At 42.9% G+C, this 25,087-nt stretch overlaps 2 protein-coding genes across 6 annotated transcripts in view; one reads left to right on the forward strand and one right to left on the reverse strand.

Annotated features, from left to right (window-relative positions):
* LOC124112903 (WD repeat-containing protein 49-like) overlaps positions 1–25,087 on the reverse strand; it is a 143,845-nt gene that overhangs the window by 21,874 nt on the left and 96,884 nt on the right. The gene's annotated exons all lie outside the window — the stretch shown is intronic.
* LOC125379337 overlaps positions 1–25,087 on the forward strand; it is a 44,207-nt gene that overhangs the window by 3,294 nt on the left and 15,826 nt on the right. Inside the window, exons 1-2 of one of the 4 annotated variants that reach the window (XM_048395697.1) lie at positions 3,795–4,029; positions 25,004–25,073. The exons of 1 other annotated variant lie outside the window; for it this stretch is intronic. The gene's annotated coding sequence lies outside the window, so the exon portion shown is untranslated. Of the gene's footprint in view, positions 1–3,794; positions 4,030–20,827; positions 20,959–25,003; positions 25,074–25,087 lie in introns of those variants that run through there. 2 more of the 4 variants (XM_048395696.1, XM_048395695.1) reach the window with 2 other exon arrangements.

The following is a 25,087-nucleotide window of genomic DNA, read 5'->3' on the forward strand; positions in this document are numbered from 1 at the left end:
CTTTCTCTGCTATCCTTCTATGGCAGACTAACCCTGTTTAACTAATGCTGTACTAGTGATGGGTGACTCTCTGCTATCCTTCTATGGCAGACTAACCCTGTTTGACTAGTGCTGTACTAGTGATGGGTGACTCTCTGCTATCCTTCTATGGCAGACTAACCCTGTTTGACTTCTAGTGCTGTACTAGTGAAGACCTGCCTCCACTATCTGTCAGCTGATAAGTACCACAGCCCTGGCCCTGGCAGAGTTATGGGGGTAATGAAGGGGGAACGTTGGCTGACCCCTGGATTGTGCAACACATGTTCATCATCCTTGTTGATGACATAGCAAGGCAGCTCACCTAGGTCTCAACTGCATGTAAGTAATATGTCAGCAATATCTCAGCAACCTGGCTAGTAACTCAGCATGTCTATCTCAGAAATCCTGATAAATATCTCCGCAACTCTCTCTCTTTCTCTCTCTCTCTCTCTCTCTCTCAGAACAATATCACAGCAACCCTCTCTCTCTCTCTCTCAGCAATATCCTAATCATCCAGAGAGAGAGGGTTGGGTGATGGGAGGGGGGAGGGGGTGGGTGATGCTCCCTCTCTCTCTGTGTCTATCTCTCTCTCTCTCTCTCAGAACAATATCTCAGCAACACCCCCTTTCTCTCTCTCTCTCAGAACAATATCAAAGCAACCCCCCTGCTCTCTCTCCCTCTCTCTCAGAACAATATCACAGTAACTCTCTCTCTCTCTCAGAACAATATCACAGTAACTCTCTCTCTCTCTCTCAGAACAATATCACAGCAACCCCCCTGCTCTCTCTCAGAACAATATCACAGCAACCCCCCTGCTCTCTCTCCCTCTCTCTCAGAACAATATCACAGTAACTCTCTCTCTCTCTCTCAGAACAATATCACAGCAACCCCCCTGCTCTCTCTCAGAACAATATCACAGCAACCCTCTCTCTCTCTCTCAGAACAATATCACAGCAACCCCTTCTCTCTCTCTCAGAACAATATCATAGCAACCCCTCTCTCTCTCTCTCTCTCTCTCTCTCTCTCTCTCAGCAATATCCTAATCATCCACAGAGAGAGGGGTGAGTGATGGGAGGGGGGTGTTGCTCTCTCTCTCTCTCTCTCTTTCTCTCAGAACAATATCTCAGACATATCTTCATCATGTTTCAACCACCCTGTTCAGTACAAAAAGCAGTGTTAGATGTCCACAGCCGAACCAACATCAATATCCATGATTCCTTGGGACTGACCCCAATCACAAATTCCATTTTTGCATTTTGGCAAATTTGACATGAACTTAAACCTTAGAGCGTTTAATCATCCAAGCATCAAAGCCCACTACTACAATACAAAATCTGTAAGTGATGCCCCGTCTACAAATAGCCCGTTATCATCTGAGGGTTTGGTTCAAGTGCACAGCAGGATATGGGAATAAATAACTCTTAATTGACATGTTCAGCCCGTGCTGTGACATCAGAGTGCAACATGAAGGGCAGTAAGCATTACCCAAGGAACAAAGGCACTAAATGGACTTTGTCAGTGATGATGATGAAGGCCTCAAAACTGAGACCTCAAAACTGAGGGGTTAATGTATCCTATGCTGAAGGGTTAACATCAAATATGCTGTTGGTTACAAGTGACCCCACTGCCTCTTGGTGGTGTGATGGGGGAATTTGTCACTGGTTTGAGGCCATATTGATCTCACAGATCCCGCATGTCTAACATCAAGCTGGCTGTAAGGCTTTCATGTCGCCGGATGTCCTGTAACAGGGGCAGTCGGTCGTCCTTGTAATATAAAAGTGCAGTCACTGCCAAAAGCATTTCAGCCTACCAGTCTGAATTGGCTCTTTACATCATTTTCAGACTATTTTAGTGTCATTATATTGACTGTTACAATGTGAACTTACCATTATATTAGACCCTGGTTTGGGACTATTGACTAAGGTCACAAACTGATAGCAGACATTATGTGGGATATACGTCAGTATACCATGTAGGTAATATAGCAGTATACCATGTAGGTAATATAGCAGTATACCATGTAGGTAATATAGCAGTATACCATGTAGGTACTATAGCAGTATACCATGTAGGTACTATAGCAGTATACCATGTAGGTAATATAGCAGTATACCATGTAGGTAATATAGCAGTGTAATATAGCAGTATACCATGTAGGTAATATAGCAGTATACCATGTAGGTAATATAGCAGTATACCATGTAGGTAATATAGCAGTATACCATGTAGGTAATATAGCAGTATAGTATGTAGGTAATATAGCAGTATAGTATGTAGGTAATATAGCAGTATACCATGTAGGTAATATACCAGTATACCATGTAGGTAATATAGCAGTATAGTATGTAGGTAATATAGCAGTATTTCATGTAGGTAATATAGCAGTATACCATGTAGGTACTATAGCAGTATAGTATGTAGGTAATATAGCAGTATACCATGTAGGTACTATAGCAGTATACCATGTAGGTAATATAGCAGTATAGTATGTAGGTAATATAGCAGTATTTCATGTAGGTAATATAGCAGTATAGTATGTAGGTAATATAGCAGTATTTCATGTAGGTAATATAGCAGTATAGTATGTAGGTAATATATCAGTATACCATGTAGGTAATATAGCAGTATACCATGTAGGTAGTATAGCAGTATACCATGTAGGTAATAAAGCAGTATACCATGTAGGTAATATAGCAGTATACCATGTAGGTAATATAGCAGTAAACCATGTGTAGGTAATATAATAGTAAACCATGTAGGTAATGTAGCAGTATACCATGTGTAGGTAATATAATAGTAAACCATGTAGGTAATGTAGCAGTATACCATGTGTAGGTAATATAATAGTAAACCATGTAGGTAATGTAGCAGTATACCATGTGTAGGTAATATAGCAGTATACCATGTAGGTACTATAGCAGTAAACCATATAGGTAATGTAGCAGTATACCATGTAGGTAATATAGCAGTATACCATGTAGGTAATATAGCAGTATACCATGTAGGTAATATAGCAGTATACCATATAGGTAATGTAGCAGTATACCATGTAGGTAATATAGCAGTATACCATATAGGTAATATAGCAGTATACTTATAATGTGTAGGTAATATAGCAGTATACCATGTAGGTAATATAGCAGTATACTTATAATGTGTAGGTACTATAGCAGTATACCATGTAGGTACTATAGCAGTATACCATGTAGGTAATATATCAGTATACCATGTATACTATATGCTCCAGTGGTCAGAATGTGCTCGGATCTGAGCAGAGATTGTGGAGTTTCAAGTTACAAAATGGCATTCCATTAACAGGCTCAGTGCTGGTCCTTATGCAGAGGGGCCTTGGGGTGGTGGATCTTTAAGACAGATAACAGAGATCATATTACCAAGCAAAAACCACTGTGTAACAAAGTATGTAGGTAATATAGCAGTATACCATGTAGGTAATATAGCAGTATACCATGTAGGTAATATATCAGTATACCATGTAGGTAATATATCAGTATACTATGTGTAGGTTATATACCAGTCTACCATGTAGGTACTATAGCAGTATAGTATGTAGGTAATATAGCAGTATACCATGTCCAGTAATAAACCATTACACTATCTATCCTCTGGTGCACATATGACGACATCCCTCAGAGGTACATATGTCCACTATTAAATTCCTGCCTGGAATAGGGCCGTTATCACCCAGCACTGCCTAGTACCATGCTGTTTAGCAGATAACGGTCAGCCCAAGGGATGCTGATAAGACCGTAACTGTTACGCACAGGTAGCGTACCTCCCAGACCCTCGTACACATTACAATGGATGCCAACACAGATAGGATTGAGACCATCTTGTCTAATTACTGGCCATCATGTGGCTTCACACTGTGGGAAGTGGCCGGACAATGAGTCTGGCGGCTGTGGCCACTCACTGCTGTCCTGTAATTACTGCTTCCACTCAGCGCCGGCACCACACAGAACAGGAGGCCCGCGTGTTGCAGCAGTGGACAATGTAAGTTGTTAATCAGGCTGACTACACGACTGGTTACCAGCCAGACATTTACTGTTATATGTCACAGTGTTGATGTGCTGCATTTACTGTTAATATATCACAGTGTTGATGTGGTCCATTTAAATACTGTTATATGTCACAGTGTTGATGTGCTGCATTTATTTACTGTTATATGTCACAGTGTTGATGTGGTCCATTTAAATACTGTTATATGTCACAGTGTTGATGTGCTACATTTACTGTTATATGTCAGTGTTGATGTGGAACATTTACTGTTATATATCACAGTGTTGATGTGCGACAATAACTGTTATATATCATTGTCGATGTGGTACCTTCACCATCATACATTGGGTCCGTTGTGGCCTAGTTAAAGATCTCCTAAAGTACAGGTGGCCGTGTCCTGTGTACCACAGTGTGAACGCTGAAACCTGTATTTCTCTGACCTCGCTTGTGTCAGCACCTGCACCAGGTCGTGATGACCTAGCAGGAAGTCTTGGCCACTGACTGTCTGCTGAGTGAGTGTGAGGACCGACTGAGTGGAAGCCTTTCTGCCACCCCCCCCCCCCCACACACCATTCTACACAATATCCCTTCTCCCCAACAGTTACCCCAATACACAAAATCCCCACCCCCATTCTCTCTTTGCCCCCAGTAAATGGTGTCCCCCACTCCCTCTATGACCAGCATTATCACAAGGGTAACCAGCGGTAGATAGCAACAGTTTTAGTCCACTGGACCTTATACTGATACCATGTAGCAAAACCGTTAAAAACGGCAAGTTTTAACTAATCCTTATACTTTATAACACAGTAGATTTTGTTGAATATTATCTCCATTAAATGTCTCCAAGATAAGTCATCCCCAGCCCCCTCTGCACAAGGACCAGTAGACATCTAGTCTCTGAAATGAACCTATTGTACAGAAGACTAACATCTAGTCTCTGAAATGAACATATCGTACAGAAGACTAACATCTAGTCTCTGAAATGAACATATCGTACAGAAGACTAACATCTAGTCTCTGAAATGAACATATCGTACAGAAGACTAACATCTAGTCTCTGAAATGAACATATTGTACAGAAGACTAACATCTAGTCTCTGAAATGAACATATTGTACAGAAGACTAACATCTAGTCTCTGAAATGAACATATCATACAGAAGACTAACATCTAGTCTCTGAAATGAACATATTGTACAGAAGACTAACATCTAGTCTCTGAAACGAACATATCGTACAGAAGACTAACATCTAGTCTCTGAAATGAACATATCGTACAGAAGACTAACAACAGAAGATTAACATCTAGTCTCTGAAATGAACATATCGCACAGAAGACTAACATCTAGTCTCTGAAATGAACATGTCGTACAGAAGACTAACAACAGAAGATTAACATCTAGTCTCTGAAATGAACATATCGTACAGAAGACTAACATCTAGTCTCTGAAATGAACATATCGTACAGAAGACTAACATCTAGTCTCTGAAACGAACATATCGTACAGAAGACTAACATCTAGTCTCTGAAATGAACATATCGTACAGAAGACTAACAACAGAAGATTAACATCTAGTCTCTGAAATGAACATATCGCACAGAAGACTAACATCTAGTCTCTGAAACGAACATATTGTACAGAAGACTAACATCTAGTCTCTGATATGAACAGATTGTACAGAAGACTAACATCTAGTCTCTGATATGAACAGATTGTACAGAAGACTAACATCTAGTCTCTGAAATGAACATATCGTACAGAAGACTAACATCTAGTCTCTGAAATGAACATATCGTACAGAAGACTAACATCTAGTCTCTGAAATGAACATATCATACAGAAGACTAACATCTAGTCTCTGAAATGAACATATCGTACAGAAGACTAACATCTAGTCTCTGAAATGAACATATCATACAGAAGACTAACATCTAGTCTCTGAAATGAACATATCATACAGAAGACTAACATCTAGTCTCTGAAATAAACATATCGTACAGAAGACTAACATCTAGCCTCTGAAATGAACATATCATACAGAAGACTAACATCTAGTCTCTGAAATGAACATATTGTACAGAAGACTAACATCTAGTCTCTGAAATGAACATATTGTACAGAAGACTAACATCTAGTCTCTGAAATGAACATAGTCTACAGAAAAAACAGTTGTTCAGTTATCTTAATAAAAATATAATAAAAGGGAGCCCAGTGACTCTCTTCATTGTCAGAGACTAAACAAATCTGCAGTGCTATAATTTCTTGGAATTTTACGACACATGTAAATGATCCTATCACCCGTCACTGGCAGGACAGGAAAATTTATTGCCCCGACCACATCTCCCCAAACACACCCCCCTCCCACTGGAAGCTAGTCATACTGCAGTAATCTAGACTTGCCAAACATTATAGACTTGCATGGGCTGTATTTGATATATATTTGTATCAGGGTCTGTAAGACAGACTAAAGGACCAGCACTGAGTCAGTCTGTTAATGGAATGTCATTTTGTAACTTGAAACTCCACAATCTCTGCTCCGATCCGAGCACATTCTGACCACTGGAGGATACACTTAGGATACCATAACTATTACGCAGTTTGGCAAACGCTGATAACCAGCTGTGAGTGTCTCAGGGTCTGTAAGTCAGTATTGTGGCGGGGCTCCGTGGTCGGCTACTGGTGTACACACAGGTACTGTAGCACACAGCCAAATCTCTTGTTACACTGACATGTAGTAGTCCCTGTCACAAATGATGTAAGTCAGTATTGTGGCGGGGCTCCGAGGTCAGCTACTGGTGTACACACAGGTACTGTAGCACAGTCAAATCTCTTGTTACACTGACATGTAGTCCCTGTCACAAATGATGTAAGTCAGTATTGTGTGGCGGGCTCCGAGGTCAGCTACTGGTATACACAGTCAAATCTCTTGTTACACTGACATGTAGTCCCTGTCACAAATGATGTAAGTCAGTATTGTGGCGGGGCTCCGTGGTCGGCTACTGGTGTACACACAGGTACTGTAGCACACAGCCAAATCTCTTGTTACACTGACATGTAGTAGTCCCTGTCACAAATGATGTAAGTCAGTATTGTGGCGGGGCTCCGAGGTCAGCTACTGGTGTACACACAGGTACTGTAGCACAGTCAAATCTCTTGTTACACTGACATGTAGTCCCTGTCACAAATGATGTAAGTCAGTATTGTGTGGCGGGCTCCGAGGTCAGCTACTGGTATACACAGTCAAATCTCTTGTTACACTGACATGTAGTCCCTGTCACAAATGATGTAAGTCAGTATTGTGGCGGGGCTCCGAGGTCAGCTACTGGTGTACACACAGATACTGGTATACACACAGCCAAATCTCTTGTTACACTGACATGTAGTCCCTGTCACAAATGATGTAAGTCAGTATTGTGTAGCGGGCTCCGTGGTCAGCTACTGGTGTACACACAGGTACTGTAGCACACAGCCAAATCTCTTGTTACACTGATATGTAGTCCCTGTCACAAATGATGTAAGTCAGTATTGTGGCGGGGCTCCGTGGTCAGCTACTGGTGTACACACAGGTACTGTAGCACACAGCCAAATCTCTTGTTACACTGACATGTAGTCCCTGTCACAAATGATGTAAGTCAGTATTGTGGCGGGGCTCCGTGGTCGGCTACTGGTGTACACACAGGTACTGTAGCACACAGCCAAATCTCTTGTTACACTGACATGTAGTCCCTGTCACAAATGATGTAAGTCAGTATTGTGTGGCGGGCTCCGTGGTCAGCTACTGGTGTACACACAGGTACTGGTATACACACAGTCAAATCTCTTGTTACACTGACATGTAGTCCCTGTCACAAATGATGTAAGTCAGTATTGTGTGGCGGGCTCCGAGGTCAGCTACTGGTATACACACAGCCAAATCTCTTGTTACACTGACATGTAGTCCCTGTCACAAATGATGTAAGTCAGTATTGTGTGGCGGGCTCCGAGGTCAGCTACTGGTATACACACAGCCAAATCTCTTGTTACACTGACATGTAGTCCCTGTCACAAATGATGTAAGTCAGTATTGTGTGGCGGGCTCCGAGGTCAGCTACTGGTATACACACAGCCAAATCTCTTGTTACACTGACATGTAGTCCCTGTCACAAATGATGTAAGTCAGGGTTGTGTGGTGGGGCTCCGTGGTCAGCTACTGGTGTACACACAGGTACTGTAGCACACAGTCAAATCTCTTGTTACACTGACATGTAGTCCCTGTCACAAATGATGTATGGAAACCAACATGGCACAATCTAAGAGTGAGTGTTTGTTTGTTTGTTGTTTAACGCTGCACTCAGCAATATTCCAGCTGTATGACGCGGTCTGTAAATAATCTGTGAGCATTGATCCCGGCAATTGGGATACGATGACATGCATTAACCAAGTCAGCAAGCATGACCACCCGAACGTGTTAGTCGCCTCTAATGACAAGCATAGTCGCCTTTTACGGCAAGCATGGGTTGTTGAAAAGCTATTCTACCCCGGATCTTCACTGGTTGAAAGGGGCTGATTGAGTAGTGAGTGACAGTGATTGAGCAAGTGACAATAGAGTGAGTGAGTGAGTGAGTGAGTGAGTGAGTGAGTGAGTGAGTGAGTGAGTGAGTGAAAGCGAGTGAGTGATTGAAAGCGAGTGAGTGAGTGAGTGAGTGAGTGAAAGCAAGTGAGTGAGTGAGTGAGTGAGTGAAAGCGAGTGAGTGAGTGAGTGATTGAAAGCGAGTGAGTGAGTGAGTGAGTGAGTGAAAGCAAGTGAGTGAGTGAGTGAGTGAGTGAGTGAAAGCGAGTGAGTGAGTGAGTGATTGAAAGCGAGTGAGTGAGTGAGTGAGTGAGTGAAAGCAAGTGAGTGAGTGAGTGAGTGAGTGAGTGAAAGCGAGTGAGTGAGTGAGTGATTGAAAGCGAGTGAGTGAGTGAGTGAGTGAGTGAAAGCAAGTGAGTGAGTGAGTGAGTGAGTGAGTGAAAGCGAGTGAGTGAGTGAGTGATTGAAAGCGAGTGAGTGAGTGAGTGAGTGAGTGAAAGCAAGTGAGTGAGTGAGTGAGTGAGTGAGTGACCATCTAATTAAACAACCTCTTCTGACAACAATGGACACATGTTGGTTAAGGACAAGACTTTTAATGTAAGGTAATGAGCTGGACTTGCATGGGCTGTATTTGATATATATTTGTATCAGGGTCTGTAAGATGGACTAAAGGACCAGCACTGAGTCAGTCTGTTAATGGAATGTCATTTTGTAACTTGAAACTCCACAATCTCTGCTCCGATCTGAGCACATTCTGACCACTGGAGGATACACTTAGGATACCGTAACTATTATGCAGTTTGGCAAATGCTGATAACCAGCTGTGAGTGTCTCAGGGTCTGTAAGTCAGTGTTGTGTGGCGGGGCTCCGAGGTCAGCTACTGGTATACACAGTCAAATCTCTTGTTACACTGACACATGTTGGTTAAGGACAAGACTTTTAATGTCTGCCAGGGTATCAAGCATCAAGTCAGTGCAGGTGACGAGGTAATGAGCTGGGCCAGTCTCCCCTGCCTCCAGGGATGCTGCATCAGTGTAAATAGCATCTCACCACCCTCTGGACCACGGTCTTGTGAATCATTGAAACCAAAACCTCAGATTAACCAGTGGAGGAACCTGGGGTTGAACGTCGCGATTACTGCACTTATATAGCAACGTGCACGCACGTGTGAGTGTGGCTGCTTGTACTAGTCCAGACTAATGCTGACTTCATAGTGCTAGCTCACTGAGATACCATGCCGCAGTTTAACATGAATACCCCACTCAGACACATATATTGACTCTGAACCGACCAGTCCTTGTTTTAGCCCCTTAATGCCAAACACCAGGCAGGGTAACAACAAGACCCATCTTTTGGGGTCTTTGGGTACGAGGCTGGGGATCGAACCCGGACCTTCCGCTATTTTGGCCGACACTCTACCAATAGACTATAGAGGTGGTCTGGGGCTGTGGGGTCGGAGATCGGGGGACTTCACCCCTGTTGTGGAGAAAGTATAATAAAAACAAAACGAACATTGTTTCGGTTCATGTAACATGAACAATTAGCACAAACGCAACATGCTTCAGAAATCAGATCGTGGCATTCGTTTCACGTGCAGAAAATGAATGCTGACATGTGATGCATTGCAATCGTCAGTGCAGGCTTTTCGTTCGTTGGGGCAAGACACACTTTACGGTCGTTGACCAATATTCGTGGTCTTTATAGGAACTAGTTATTGTTGGACAATATTCGTGGTCTTGGTATAAACTAGATGGGACAATATTCGTGGTCTTTATAGGAACTAGTTATTGTTGGACCAATATTCGTGGTCTTGGTATAAACTAGATGGGACAATATTCGTGGTCTTGGTATAAACTAGATGGGACAATATTCGTGGTCTTGGTATAAACTAGATGGGACAATATTCGTGGCCCTTAGAAACGTAAAGTGTGTACTTGCTCCTATAGTCAATTATTCATTCGTGGTCATGGACCTTGCATAGTTTCTTTATTTTTCATTAAGAAGAGAATCACGTTTAGTTCCCCACATGTCATAGGCAGAGAATCACGTTTAGTTCCCCATTAATCGTATAATTTCCAGTCGAGTAGAAAAGCCGAAAGGTATACACGTGAACGTCGTCGCCTTCCACTGCGCAACAACCCCTACCTGCCACCCCTGTGGCCTGCCAGACCCAGCAATCCCTCCCCAAGAGAACGCGGCTCCATCCCGCTATGTGTGTACAGCCACCCCCTCTCCCCCCACTCCACTAGGCGTGCGCTAACTCACGGACTGTGGAGATAGAGACTGGGGGTACTTCACCCCCCCCTGCCAAACCCAGCAATCCCTCCCCAAGAGAACACGGATCCGTCCCACCATGTGTGTACAGCCACCCCCTCCCCCCCACTCCACTAGGCGTGCGCTAACTCACGGACTGTGGAGATAGAGACTGGGGGTACTTCACCCCCCCCTGCCACCCCTGTGGCCTGCCAGACCCAGCAATCCCTCCCCAAGAGAACGCGGATCCGTCCCACCATGTGTGTACAGCAACCCCCTCTCCCCCCACTCCACTAGGCGTGCGCTAACTCACGGACTGTGGAGATAGAGACTGGGGGTACTTCACCCCCCTCTGCCACCCCTGTGCCCTGCCAGACCCAGCAATCCCTCCCCAAGAGAACGCGGATCCGTCCCGCTATGTGTGTACAGCCACCCCCTCTCCCCCCACTCCACTAGGCGTGTGCTAACTCACTGTGCGTGTAGTCTCATGACTGCACTGACTTCTTAACGAGCTGTGATTGGATATCGATAAACACTGATTAAATCTTACATAATGCATGATGGGAGATGAGGGAGATCAGTGGGGTTGTCAGTGTCCTGATCGGATCAATAAACACTGAGAGGCTGCATCAACATCAACCACATCAACATGACAACAACATCAACATTGCAACAGCATCAACCACACAGCCACATCAACATCACAGCAACATTAACAGCGCATCAGTATCAGTCATGCGAACACTTGGCAATATCATCGCGTCTCACACCAAGAATAGAATTCATTATCGGCAAGAAACATGGAGATAGAAGATGCGAGGAAATTGCTTTAATAATCATTTCAAGTTCGATTATCTTCCGGAATTAAAGCAATTCCTGAATTGAAATTACCAAAGTGAAAAAGTCAATAAAATTCCTGAGAGAGAAGAACGTGGCGCTCCCTAAAACAGACATGTGAAGTATTTCTTTGTTTGTTGTTTAACACCGGACTCACAAATATTCCAGCTTTATGACTGCGGTCTTTAAATAATCGAGTCTGGACCAGACAATCCAGTGATTGACATCATGAGCATCGATCCACGCAATTGGGATACGATGACATGCATCAACCAAGTCAGCAAGCCTGACCACCCGATCCAGTTAGTCGTCTCTTACGACAAGCATAGTCGTCATTTATGGCAAGCATGGGTTGCTGAAGACCTATTCTACCCTGGATCTTTATGAAGTGAGTGAGTGAGTTAGTTAAAATTTAACGTCGCATCGGCATTATAGCGACGAGACCAAGTTAATATATATACAATTTGGTTATTTATGCAATGTCATATTTAAAAACAATTTATGAAACATATTGGAACATACTTTATTTAAAAACAATTGATGAAGCATATTTGAGCATAACAATATCATTTTGACAGTTATTTAGTTTGGACATGACAGGTTATTTGACTCTAGTACATGGACTGCAGCCACAAGAGCATGACAAGGCAAGGGAGTTAACTGACTATCAAAGTCGAGTTTCCACCTTTGATGAACTAGGCTGGAATATTTTAGTTACATTGAGTTATATTTTTGCTGGACCGACGAGTCTATGCATAGCCCAATCAAAATAGCGTAATGAAATCGACATCTGGTTAGTAAACAGGCATGCCTATTTCTGTCGATTGCCTGACTTGCAAAATGTCTACCGTCAACTTAGCGTCAACAGATATTTTCCAAATCTTTTAATATTTTTTATCAAGGTGCTCACCTGATTTGATGCACTTCCTTAAGTAAAGACCCGTTTTATCACAATATAGATTTTGATTATTGATCAGATCGTCTTGGCTGGGCACCACCAGTTTGTTTGAAGCAAATGCAAGTGATACGAGAGGTGGAATCTGATTGTTCAAAATGGAGGCATAGAAGGAACATAACTCGTAATAGACACTGGTGGCGCTATGACCGAGCCAGGAAATTTCAGCCTAGTTTGGCAAGAGTGGACACTGGACTTTTGCAGTCAGTTAACTCCCTTGCTTCAGGAAGATGCGACGAGAAAAGAATAATATGACACAGACACAGACACACAGACAGACACACAGAGACACACAGAGACACAAAGACACCCACCCACCCATAGACACACAAAGAGACAGACACACCCACAGACACACAAAGGGACACACACACAGACACAAAGACACACCCACCCACAGACACACAAAGAGACAGACACACCCACACAGACACACCCACAGACACAAAAACACCCACCCACCCACAGACACACAAAGAAACAGACATACCCACAGACACAAAGACACACAAAGAGACACAGACACACACTCACACAGATACACACTCACACACACACACACACACACAGACACAGACACACACTCACACAGACACAGACACAAAAACACCCACCCACCCACCCACACCCACACCCACACACACACACACAGACACACACACAGACACAGACACACCCTCACACTCACACAGACACAGACACACACCCTCGCCCCACCCTAATCTGCCATAGTGCCTCCCTGACACACTCAGTCTGATCACATCCATGTACAAACTACAGCACTAATCCCACAATCCCCCCTGTTGACACTCTCCCCACTGATCTACAACCACAAGTGTGACTCAGTGTCAGTCATCAGTCATACGGACATCATCATTATAAATCCTCAGGATGCAACAATTCCGACTCTGTGATGTTTAAGTACCGAGGTTGGCGAACATGCTCACTGAGCCTTGACGCCGGTGAAAGTCAGGAAAAAGTAACCCTCCTTGTTCATAAGCTGGAGTTTTATGCGTATCCGCCTTGCAGGCCTTAGTTAAACAAAGACCTCATTTCAGTTTCGTAACAGTCTCAACCTCGATCAAAGGCCCGACCTCAAACAAACACTGTGCCTTTGACTAAACGCTGGGCCTCAATTTAAACCTGGGAGGTTTTTTTTGCATGACAGTTGGGCTGGGTGGGAGACAGGTTCTGAAAGATAGTCCTGCACCATGAATCATTATCAAATTTATATTAATGTATTCGACATAATAAGCACCCCGCTCTAATAAGGGCCCACGATATTTGCTGATATATTGGCTAGTGAACAATCCCAATTATCACCCTTCCGATTGATCAATGTACACAAGACTTATTTTTTCGTGTATAATATGTGTGTTATATGCATCCTTAATTATGGGAAATTAAATTCTGCAAAAATTATCTGTTGTATTTAAACATTTCAGGCTGTCAGCATCAACCACGAAATTAATCTTTCGACTTTTTTCGCCAAAATATTATTCTAATAAGAGCCCCCTAATTCTAATTTTGAGACATGTATGTCGGATAAACAAAATTTAGTATCAACGTTCGTGATCGAAAATCGGACAATTACTCGATAGATAACGATACAAACATGTAATAAAAAAATAAAAATGAAATATTCATATTGTTATGTTACACTGTTAGCGGAATATGTTTTCTAATCATGCATCCTCTAAAGTTTACCACAAAACAACTGTTACGGACTGTATGACTTATTCAAAATACTTTAAAAAACAGTCTGGAATGGAGGTTGCAAGTTTGAAACTGGTACCGCAAAGCTTAAGACTCGTCTCGCATCAAAACACGGGCTGTTTACTCGCAGGCAGATAACATACGCTGATCACTGTGCCGGATTAACGAGACTGATTAATGAGTGATTTCGGTAATTCGTTGCAAATTAGGTATGTCGGAGTCGGAGTGCGAGACTGTCAGATTAACGGGTCTAAATAGCACTGATTTAATAGGTTCCAATTATTAGTGTTGGATTAAGCCGATTGTCGGATTAATGAGTGTCGGCTTAAGGAGACTTGACTGTGTATATATCTGAATCCTCGTCACTTGGGCGCCCAGTGTATCTGTCAGAGCCTTGCGTTGTTACTGAACGTGGCAGATTCAGACGAACATTGCGGATTCAGACAGATGGCTCCAGGGATGTGGCAGCATGAAGGGTTGGTGATTCAATTGTTAACGATCTGTATAGAAGCCATGATGTGCAGGTGGCGAGTCAGCTCATAACAATCCACGGAGCATGACCACCCCTTCCATCACATCGCCTCCTATTTCAAGCTAAGGGTGCCGGGGACATATTGTGCTGTCTGAGTGTGGCTGGGTTTTTTTGTGTTTTGGGTGTGTTTGGGGGTAGGTACTGTCTGAGTGAGGCCGGGGCTGGGGGGTTGGGGTTGGTGTTGGGGTTGGTGTTGGGGTTTGGGGTTTGGGTTTGGGGTGGGGGTTTGGGGTGTGTTTGGGAGTAGGTACTGTCTGAGTGAGGCTGGTGGGTTTGGGGTTTGGGGTGTGTTTGGGGGTAGGTACTGCCTGAGTGAGGCTGGGGGTTTGGGGTTTGGGGTTTGGGGTGTGTTTGGGGGTAGGTACTGTCTGAGTGAGGCTGGGGGTTTGGGGTTTGGGGTTTGGGGTGTGTTTGGGGGTAGGTACTGCCTGAGTGAGGCTGGGGGTTTGGGGTTTGGGGTTTGGGGTTTGGGGTGTGTTTGGGGGTAGGTACTGCCTGAGTGAGGCTGGGGGTTTGGGGTTTGGGGTTTGGGGTTTGGGGTGTGTTTGGGAGTAGGTACTGTCTGAGTGAGGCTGGTGGGTTTGGGGTTTGGGGTGTGTTTGGGGGTAGGTACTGCCTGAGTGAGGCTGGGGGTTTGGGGTTTGGGGTTTGGGGTGTGTTTGGGGGTAGGTACTGTCTGAGTGAGGCTGGAGGTTTGGGGTTTGGGGTGTGTTTGGGGGTAGGTACTGTCTGAGTGAGGCTGGGGGTTTGGGGTTTGGGGTTTGGGGTGTGTTTGGGGGTAGGTACTGTCTGAGTGAGGCTGGTGGGTTTGGGGTTTGGGGTTTGGGGTGTGTCTGGGGGTAGGTACTGCCTGAGTGAGGCTGGGGGTTTGGGGTTTGGGGTTTGGGGTGTGTTTGGGGGTAGGTACTGTCTGAGTGAGGCTGGAGGTTTGGGGTTTGGGGTGTGTTTGGGGGTAGGTACTGTCTTAGTGAGGCTGGTAGGTTGGGTGTGTTTGGGGGTAGGTACTGTCTGAGTGAGGCTGGGGGTTTGGGGTTGGGGTGTGTTTTGGGGTAGGTACTGTCTGAGTGAGGTTTGGGGTTGGGGTAGGTGCTGTCCTAGAGAGGCTGGGAAGGGTGGGGGTAGGTGCTGTCTGCGTGGGGTTAGGGGTTGGGGGTTGGTGGTTGGAGTAGGTACTGTCTAAGAGAGGCTGGGAGGAGTTCTGGAGGCAGGTCGGGGTAGGTGCTGTCTGAGTGAGACTGGGAGGGGTGGGGGTTTGGGGGTAGGTGCTGTCTGAGTGAGACTGGGAGCGGTGGGAGTGGGGGTTTGGGGTGTGTGTTTGGGGGTAGTTACTGTCTGAGTGAGGCTGGGAGCGGTGGGAGTGGGGGTTTGAGTGTGTTTGGGGGTAGGTACTGTCTAAGAGAGGCTGGGAGGGGTACTGGAGGCAGGTGAGGGTAGGTGCTGTCTGAGTGAGGCTGGGAGCGGTGGGAGTGGGGGTTTGAGTGTGTTTGGGGGTAGGTACTGTCTGAGTGAGGCTGGGGGTTTGGGGTTTGGGGTTTGGGGTTTGGGGTTTGGGGTGTGTGTTTGGGGGTAGGTACTGTCTGAGTGAGGTTTGGGGTTTGGGGTTTGTCATAAAATTTATTTTTTTTAAATGACACAGCTACAGCCTTAGAACTTGCACTGGTCCTTTAGTCCTTGCCAAAAAGTCAGAAATGATAGAGTGAGTGAGTATGGTTTTACGCCGCATTTAGCAATATTCCAGCAATATCACGGCGGGTGACACCAGAAATGGGCTTCAAACACTGTATCCATGTCGGGAGTCGAACCTGGGTCTTCGGCGTGACGAGTGAACGCTTTTACCACTAGGATATCCGACCGCCCCCCAGAAATAATAGAAACAAAAGGTGGAATGATGGTATTCCTCCTGAGAAATAATGTAAGACATCGGATCATTATGGTAGCCCATGTAGTCCCGGTCAGTTGGGAAATTTTATCGAAGATGGTCCTCATCATGAAATGAACAAGTATTTGTCACAAAGTGACGAAATGTCCCCCACCTGTATATACACCATAGTACCAAATATGAAGACAATCCAGCGATTAGTTCTTGAGATATTGCGGCAACACCGTTTTCCAACTCCAAAAGCAGATTTGCCTGCTGTGACCTTGAAAATGAGGTCAAGGTCACCAAAACCGACTGGTGTGTGCGGAGTCTGTATCTACACCATAGTTCCAAATATGAAGACAATCCAGCGATTAGTTCTTGAGATATCGCGGCAACAAACAGGTGGGACGAACAGACGGACAGACGTGCGGACGTACAGATGTACGCGCGGCGGGAGACAATAAACCTTATCACCCAGGTGAAAAGCATTAATATTCAGTGAATATATTTCGTAACATGGAAAACTAATAAAAGTACAAACACAGAGTTGTTTTAGTAGGAACCTCTGTTTTATCCAGCTGACAGAGACTAGAGAGTGAATATGTCATCTGCTTGCAAATTGTTTTTACTGTTTGTAGGTCGCACTTGAAAATGTAGACTAACATTTAGTCTCTGAAATCTTATATTAAACAATATCCTTCTTGACTCTAAAAGTAAAATAAAAATTCCCTATGCAATCTTATATTACACAATATCCTTCTTGACTCTAAAAATAAACTAAAATTCCCCATGTGTGGAATAGAGCTAGCTTGAGCTGGCTAGACTTGCTTTTGTATGCATTTCTAGATTATCATTTTTTCATAAAATAAATATATTCCACGGTCATAGTAGCTTGAGCTGGCTAGACTTGCTTTTTGTATGCAATTCTAGATTATTTTTTTTTCATAAAATATATATATTCCACGGTCATAGTAGCTTGAGCTGGCTAGACTTGCTTTTTGTATGCATTTCTAGATTAATTTCTTTTCATAAAATAAATATATTCCACGGTCATGGTAGCTTGAGCTGGCTAGACTTGCTTTTGTATGCATTTCTAGATTATTTTTTTTTCATAAAATAAATATATTCCACGGTCATGGTGCAGGACTATTGAAAATGAGGCTCAGTTTTTACGGTGTGTGTGTGTGTGTGTGTGTGTGTGTGTGTGTGTGTGTGTGTGTGTGTGTGTATGTGTGTGTGTGTGTGGTGTGTGTGGTGTGTGTGGTGTGTGTGTGTGTGTGTGTGTGTGTGTGTGTGTGTGTGTGTGTATCAATTTTGCACACTGACTGCCACACCATGCTACTGGAACACTGGTGCATAGAATGTCAAGCTCTGGCAACATCTGGTATATCCATGGCAGTCACCATATCTGTGAAATATCGCTTGTGACTGTAGATTTTCCTGACCAACAAGTTGTGAGGTAAACAGCTTTAGTTAACCCGTTACTGCCTGTCATCTATTACGTGATAACATTGGCCTATTACACATGTTCCACAGTTGAAATTAGAACGTGCGCAGATTTTAACTTGTTCTATCCAAAGCTAATAGAAAACAACATAATTGTGTATAAATTAGTTTCATTTTCCTGACTGCTCTATCTTTGACGGATTCAGAATTACAAAGTAAAACTGTAAAAAGTAGCAAACACTAATGAAATGCATTCTCCTACTGAGGTAAATACCTTTATGATGCACACAACTTTAACTTCCTGTTCCAACAGGTTATATTTCCCACACATGTAATATTTCCCCACATGTAATATTTCCCACATGTAATATTTCCCCACATGTAATATTTCCCCACATGCAATATTTCCCCACATGTTATAATTCCCACATGTAATATTTCCCCACATGTAATATTTCCCCACATATAATATTTCCCCACATGTAATATTTCCCCACATGTAATATTTCCCCCACATCTAATATTTCCCCACATGTAATATTTCCCCACATGTTATATTTCCCCACATGTAAAATTTCCCCAAATATAATATTTCCCCACATGTAATATTTCCCCACATATAATTTTTCCCCACATGTAATATTTCCCCACATATTATATTTCCCCACATGTAATATTTCCCCACATATAATATTTCCCCACATGTAATATTTCCCCACATGTTATATTCCCCACATGTAATATTTCCCCACATGTAATATTTCCCTACGTTATATTTCCCCACATGTAATATTTCCCCAAATGTAATATTTCCCCACATGTTATATTTCCCCACATATAATATTTCCCCACATGTAAAATTTCCCCACATGTTATATTTCCCCACATATAATATTTCCCCACATGTAAAATCTCCCCAAATATAACATTTCCCCACATGTAATATTTCCCACACATATAATATTTCCCCACATGTAATATTTCCCCACATATAATATTTCCCCACATGTAATATATGATTATCCATGTAACATTTCCACCAAGTAATATTTCCCACATGCAATATAACCCACCATGTAATATTTCCAAGATGTAATATTTCCCACCACTTAATACTTCTGTGTAACATTTCCACCATGTGATATTTCCCACCATGTAATATTTCCCACCATGTAATATTTCCCCACATATAATATTTCCCCACATGTAATATTTACCCACATGTAATATTTCCCACACATCTAATATTTCCCCACATGTAATATTTCCCCACATGTTATATTTCCCCACATGTAAAATTTCCCCAAATATAATATTTCCCCACATGTAATATTTCCCCACATATAATATTTCCCCACATGTAATATTTCCTCACATGTAATATTTCCCCACATGTTATATTCCCCACATGTAATATTTCCCACACATGTAATATTTCCCTACGTTATATTTCCCCACATGTAATATTTCCCCACATGTAATATTTCCCCACATGTTATATTTCCCCACATATAATATTTCCCCACATGTAAAATTTCCCCAAATATAACATTTCCCCACATGTAATATTTCCCCACATATAATTTTTCCCCACATGTAATATTTCCCCACATATAATATTTCCCCACATGTAATATTTCCCCACATGTTATATTCCCCACATGTAATATTTCCCCACATGTAATATTTCCCTACGTTATATTTCCCCACATGTAATATTTCCCCACATGTAATATTTCCCCACATGTTATATTTCCCCACATATAATATTTCCCCACATGTAAAATCTCCCCAAATATAACATTTCCCCACATGTAATATTTCCCACACATATAATATTTCCCCACATGTAATATTTCCCCACATATAATATTTCCCCACATATAATATTTCCCCACATGTTATATATGATTATCCATGTAACATTTCCACCAAGTAATATTTCCCACATGCAATATAACCCACCATGTAATATTTCCCACATGTAATATTTCCATGTTACATTTCAACCATGTGATATTTTCCACCTTGTAATATTTCCCACACATAATATTTCCCACATGCCTCAAACAACTGCAGGCCAAATAAAAAACAAATAATAAATTAAGCAAATGATGCTGTTATCATTTCAATATTTCCCACCACTTAATACTTCTGTGTAACATTTCCACCATGTGATATTTCCCACCATGTAATATTTCCCACCATGTAATATTTCCCACATGTAATATTTCCATGTTACATTTCAACCATGTGATATTTTCCACCTTGTAATATTTCCCACACATAATATTTCCCACATGCCTCAAACAACTGCAGGCCAAATAAAAAACAAATAATAAATTAAGCAAATGATGCTGTTATCATTTCAATTGACCTACCGACCTTATTGGTTAGCAAAACTATCTGCAAACCATTAAATCAAAGTCTATAGTCCTCATAATATAACTTCTTACACAGCATCCCAATTGCGTGGATCAATGTTCATGATGTCAATCACTGGATTGTCTGGTCCAAACTCGATTATTTACAGACCGCCGTCATATAGCTAGAATATTGCTGAGTGCGGCGTTAAACAACAAACCAACAAATCTTACGGAGCACAACCCCTGCAATAAATATGAACCTTAACCCAAGCATGAAATATGATACTTAACACAAATAGGGTTAATCCTGTCAAAGGACTACCAGCAAGGCTTGAAGTGTTTGCCTGCATGTCGGACAAGCAGTTACATCTTTCAACACGACATTATTTCTACAATATCACTCAAAGGTAGGCCAAACTGATATTTGCTTGTGGTTTTTGTCACATGAACAGAATAACAGGAACTCCATCTCATTAAAATCCGATCTTTCACTCTGCTATTCATGCAACGGGGTATTCGTCAGAGTGAAAGATCTGCATTTACTGAAATTGGGTTCTTCGACATTAAGTGTGAAACTCAAGGGGTCGTTTTCATAGCCGTATAATGTTATTGGTATCAAACTCTGAGGTGAGGTGAAATGTGGAAGATTATTCAAGATTATTGCACACACAGTGACAGTTCGCTCTCCTAAGTTTCATGGAACAGACAAATGCTGATAAATGTTCTAAATTTCTTTTTTCAGTTTATATGTTAGATAAAACACTTACCCTGTTTTTTTTCGAGATTTAAATCCCCTCAGTTTTATCCTGAGGAAGAGGGTTTTAAATCTCATGAAATGCCTCGGATATGTTTGACCTGCAGATGAATTCTCCACAGGGTGTGTTACAAATATTAATGTGAGGCTAAAAACAGACAAGGAAATGTTTCTCATCGTTGTGCAGGTCATTTTAAACCTAGCGGATCAGTGCTCTTTACATATTCACAACCCAACGGCTGCAGTGAGGAGTCTGTCCTGAGTCAGTACATTCACAACCCTGTCTACTAGGGCTGGGTCAGGCTTGATACTAGGGCTGGGACGGGTAACTCGGGTACTCGGGTCGGGTGGGTACTGAGTAGGATACTCACAGGACACACACAGGACTACCCGGACCAATGGTCAGTCATGTGATATATTGTTTAATGACAAAAATTATCTAGAACTCTATGGTTAAACTACAAGTCACTAATGTTTGCATTTCTTTCTGACAATGCACACATTCCTTCTGATTTTTCATACGGTTGAATAAAGATATAACTTAATTCGAATTCAGTGCATGAATGACCTGATTGTTTAATACATGCATCTAAATACGTAGCCAGGGCTATGCTAAAAATGTTCCCAATCGGACGTTATGAGACATCTCCTGAGACCTACAGTGGGTACCCGAGTAGGGTCGGGTAATAGGGGGGTGGGTACCCGGGTAGGGCGGGTAATAGGGGGGTGGGTATCCGTGTAGGGTTGGGTAATAGGGGGGTGGGTATCCGTGTAGGGTTGGGTAATAGGGGGGTGGGTACCCGGGTAGGGTCGGGTAATAGGGGGGTGGGTATCCGTGTAAGGTTGGGTAATAGGGGGGTGGGTACCCGGGTAGGGTCGGGTAATAGGGGGGTGGGTACCCGGGTAGGGTCGGGTAATAGGGGGGTGGGTACCCGGGTAGGGTCGGGTAATAGGGGGGTGGGTACCCGAGTAGGGTCGGGTAATAGGGGGGTGGGTACCCGGGTAGGGTCGGGTAATAGGGGGGTGGGTACCCGAGTAGGGTCGGGTAATAGGGGGGTGGGTACCTGAGTAGGGTCGGGTAATAGGAGGGTGGGTACCCGGGTAGTAAATTTGGACTCGTCTCAGCCCTACTGTCTACAATGGTGCAGTGAGGAGCCCGTCCTGAGTCAGTATATTCTTACAGGGCAATCCTGTCAGGAAGCTGGTCAAGTATGTTGTTGAGAATTACTAAGTTGAATCAGAAGCCAATGGCAACTGACCGTGATCACCGTACATCTACTAGAATAGGTCTTCAGCAACCCACACTTGCCGTAAAAGGTGACTATGCTTGTCGTAAAAGGCGACTAACGGGATCGGGTGGTCAGGCTTGCTGACTTGGTTGATGCATGTCATCGATCCCAATTGCGTGGATCGATGCTCATGATATTAATCACTGGATTGTCTGGTTCAGACTCGATTATTTACAGACCGCCATCATATAGCTGGAATATTGCTGAGTGCGGCGCTAAACAACAAACCAAACCAAAACCAAAACTTCCACCCCATTTCAAGGTATTGCTGACATTACTTCTGATCTGTTCTTCTCACGTTACTTTCTTGTAGTAGAGATGGACGTATTTACAATGCAATTCATATCTATTCATTCAGGCTGTGTATTGGCAAAGAAATTGAACTACAAATATATTGAGACAGGTATGTGAACTGCGATTTATCATCCAAAACTGGCCCCCACAGGAGATATGGCATGGATGAGATCAAGCCATATCTACACTGTAGATATCGCTGCAATGAAATTGCATCACAATGCTTTGCAGACCATTGTGACTTCACTGGTTACCATGACGTCACAATCAAATGACATCACTAATGGCTCTGCTACTGAAGCTGTTAGCAGTACTTTTTACACTGAAGACGCTGCTAATTACTGTCTACAAACTGAAAAAGTTCTATTTGCTGCTAAGTACTGTCTACAAACTGAAAAAGTTGGAAAAATGATGTTGGATGAAAAATAAAATCTCACCCTTGTGTCTTTTGATATCAAATATATCAACACTCATTGATATAAGTGGCAAAAGTCCTCGGCAAGCCTCGGAATTTTTCCACTTTTATCAACTTGTGTTGATATATTTGATATCAAAAGACACTCGGGTGAGATTCTCTATTTATCATCCAAAACTGGCCCCCACAGGAGATATGGCTTGGGTGAGATCAAGCGATATCTACATTGTACATATCGCTGAAATGAAATTGCATCACATTGAGTTGCAGACCATTGTGACCTCATAAGTTACCATGACGTCACAATCAAATGACATCACTAATGCCTCTGCTACTGAAGCTGTTAGCAGTACTTCTTACACTTAAGACACTGCTTATTACTGTCTACAAACTGAAAAAGTTGGAAGAAGGATGTTGGATGATAAATAAAATCTCACCAAAGTGTCTTTTGATGTCAAATATATATCAACACTCGTTGATAAAAGTGGGAAAACTTTGAGGCTTGCCGAGGATTTTTTCCACTTTTATCAAAGAGTGTTGATATATTTCATATCAAAAGACACTCGGGTGAGATTCTCCATATGTATTGGGATCTTCCCGAGGCAAGAGAGTTAACTGACTATAAAATTCCAGTTTCCACCCTTGCCGAACTAGGCTGGTATTATGGAGTTACATTTTGCGTGGGACTAACAAATCTCTGCATAGTCCAATTAAAATCGTGCACCGAAATCGAAATCCAGTTCGTTAAGTGTCATGCAGATTTTGGTCGACTGCAGGATTTGCAAAGCATGTGCACCGCTAACTCGCTGTCAACAGATATTTTCTAAATCTTTAATCAAGGTGCTCACGTGATTTGATGCACTTCACGATGTAAGACTCGATTTATCACAATATAGATCTTGATTATCGATCAGATCGTCTTGACTGGGCGCCACCATTTTGTTTGAAGCAAATGCAACTGATACAAGAGGTTGAATCTGATTGGTCAATAGGAAAGGCATAGAAAGGACATAACTCGTAATAGCCACTGGTGGCGCTACGATCGAGCCCAGGAATTCCAGCCAAGTTCGGCAAGGGTGGAAACTGGACTTTTAAAGTCAGTTAACTCTCTTGCCTCGGGAAGATGATGTATTGTGAGATTTTGGGAACACGAGTGGTTGATTGAATTCAGGGATTGACAGGGGCAGACACTTAACAAATTCAAGGGGTTCAAGGCCACTTCACTTGGTCACTAAGAATCTTGATTCGTCATTGCACATGTCATCAGCCAACAGTGCAGGGTGTACAACGCGATCTTAGCGCTAAGGTGTAAGTCCACAACCTTAACATAGTGAGTGAGTGAGTGAGTTTGGTTTTACGCCGCTTTTAGCAATATTCCAGCAATATCACGGCGAGGGACACCAGAAATGGGCTTCACACATTGTACCCATGTCAGGAATCGAACCTGGGTCTTCGGCGTGACGAGTGAACGCTTTAACCACTAGGCTACCCGACCGCCCCCCAACCTTAACATAGACTTGTAAGGCTAATGTTGTTTTGTACACCAAGGAAGTGAACCACAAAGGGTCGAGCCACTCCATCATGTCACTTAAGATGCTGTGTTTGTGCCAAAGCTGGGCATCCACTGACAATGTGCCGACAGCCGTCATTTATCATCATCTTCATCATCATCATCATCATCATTCTTATTCTTATTCCAGATGTACGTGACAAGGGACAGTGATATAGGGCAGTGAATGTCGTCGCACGGTGCACCACACAAAAACAAGGGTAGGTACACAAAC

Source organism: Haliotis rufescens, unplaced genomic scaffold (genome assembly GCF_023055435.1).
Source record: "Haliotis rufescens isolate VD_foot unplaced genomic scaffold, xgHalRufe1.0.p SCAF_14, whole genome shotgun sequence".
Lineage (NCBI taxonomy): Eukaryota > Metazoa > Mollusca > Gastropoda > Lepetellida > Haliotidae > Haliotis > Haliotis rufescens.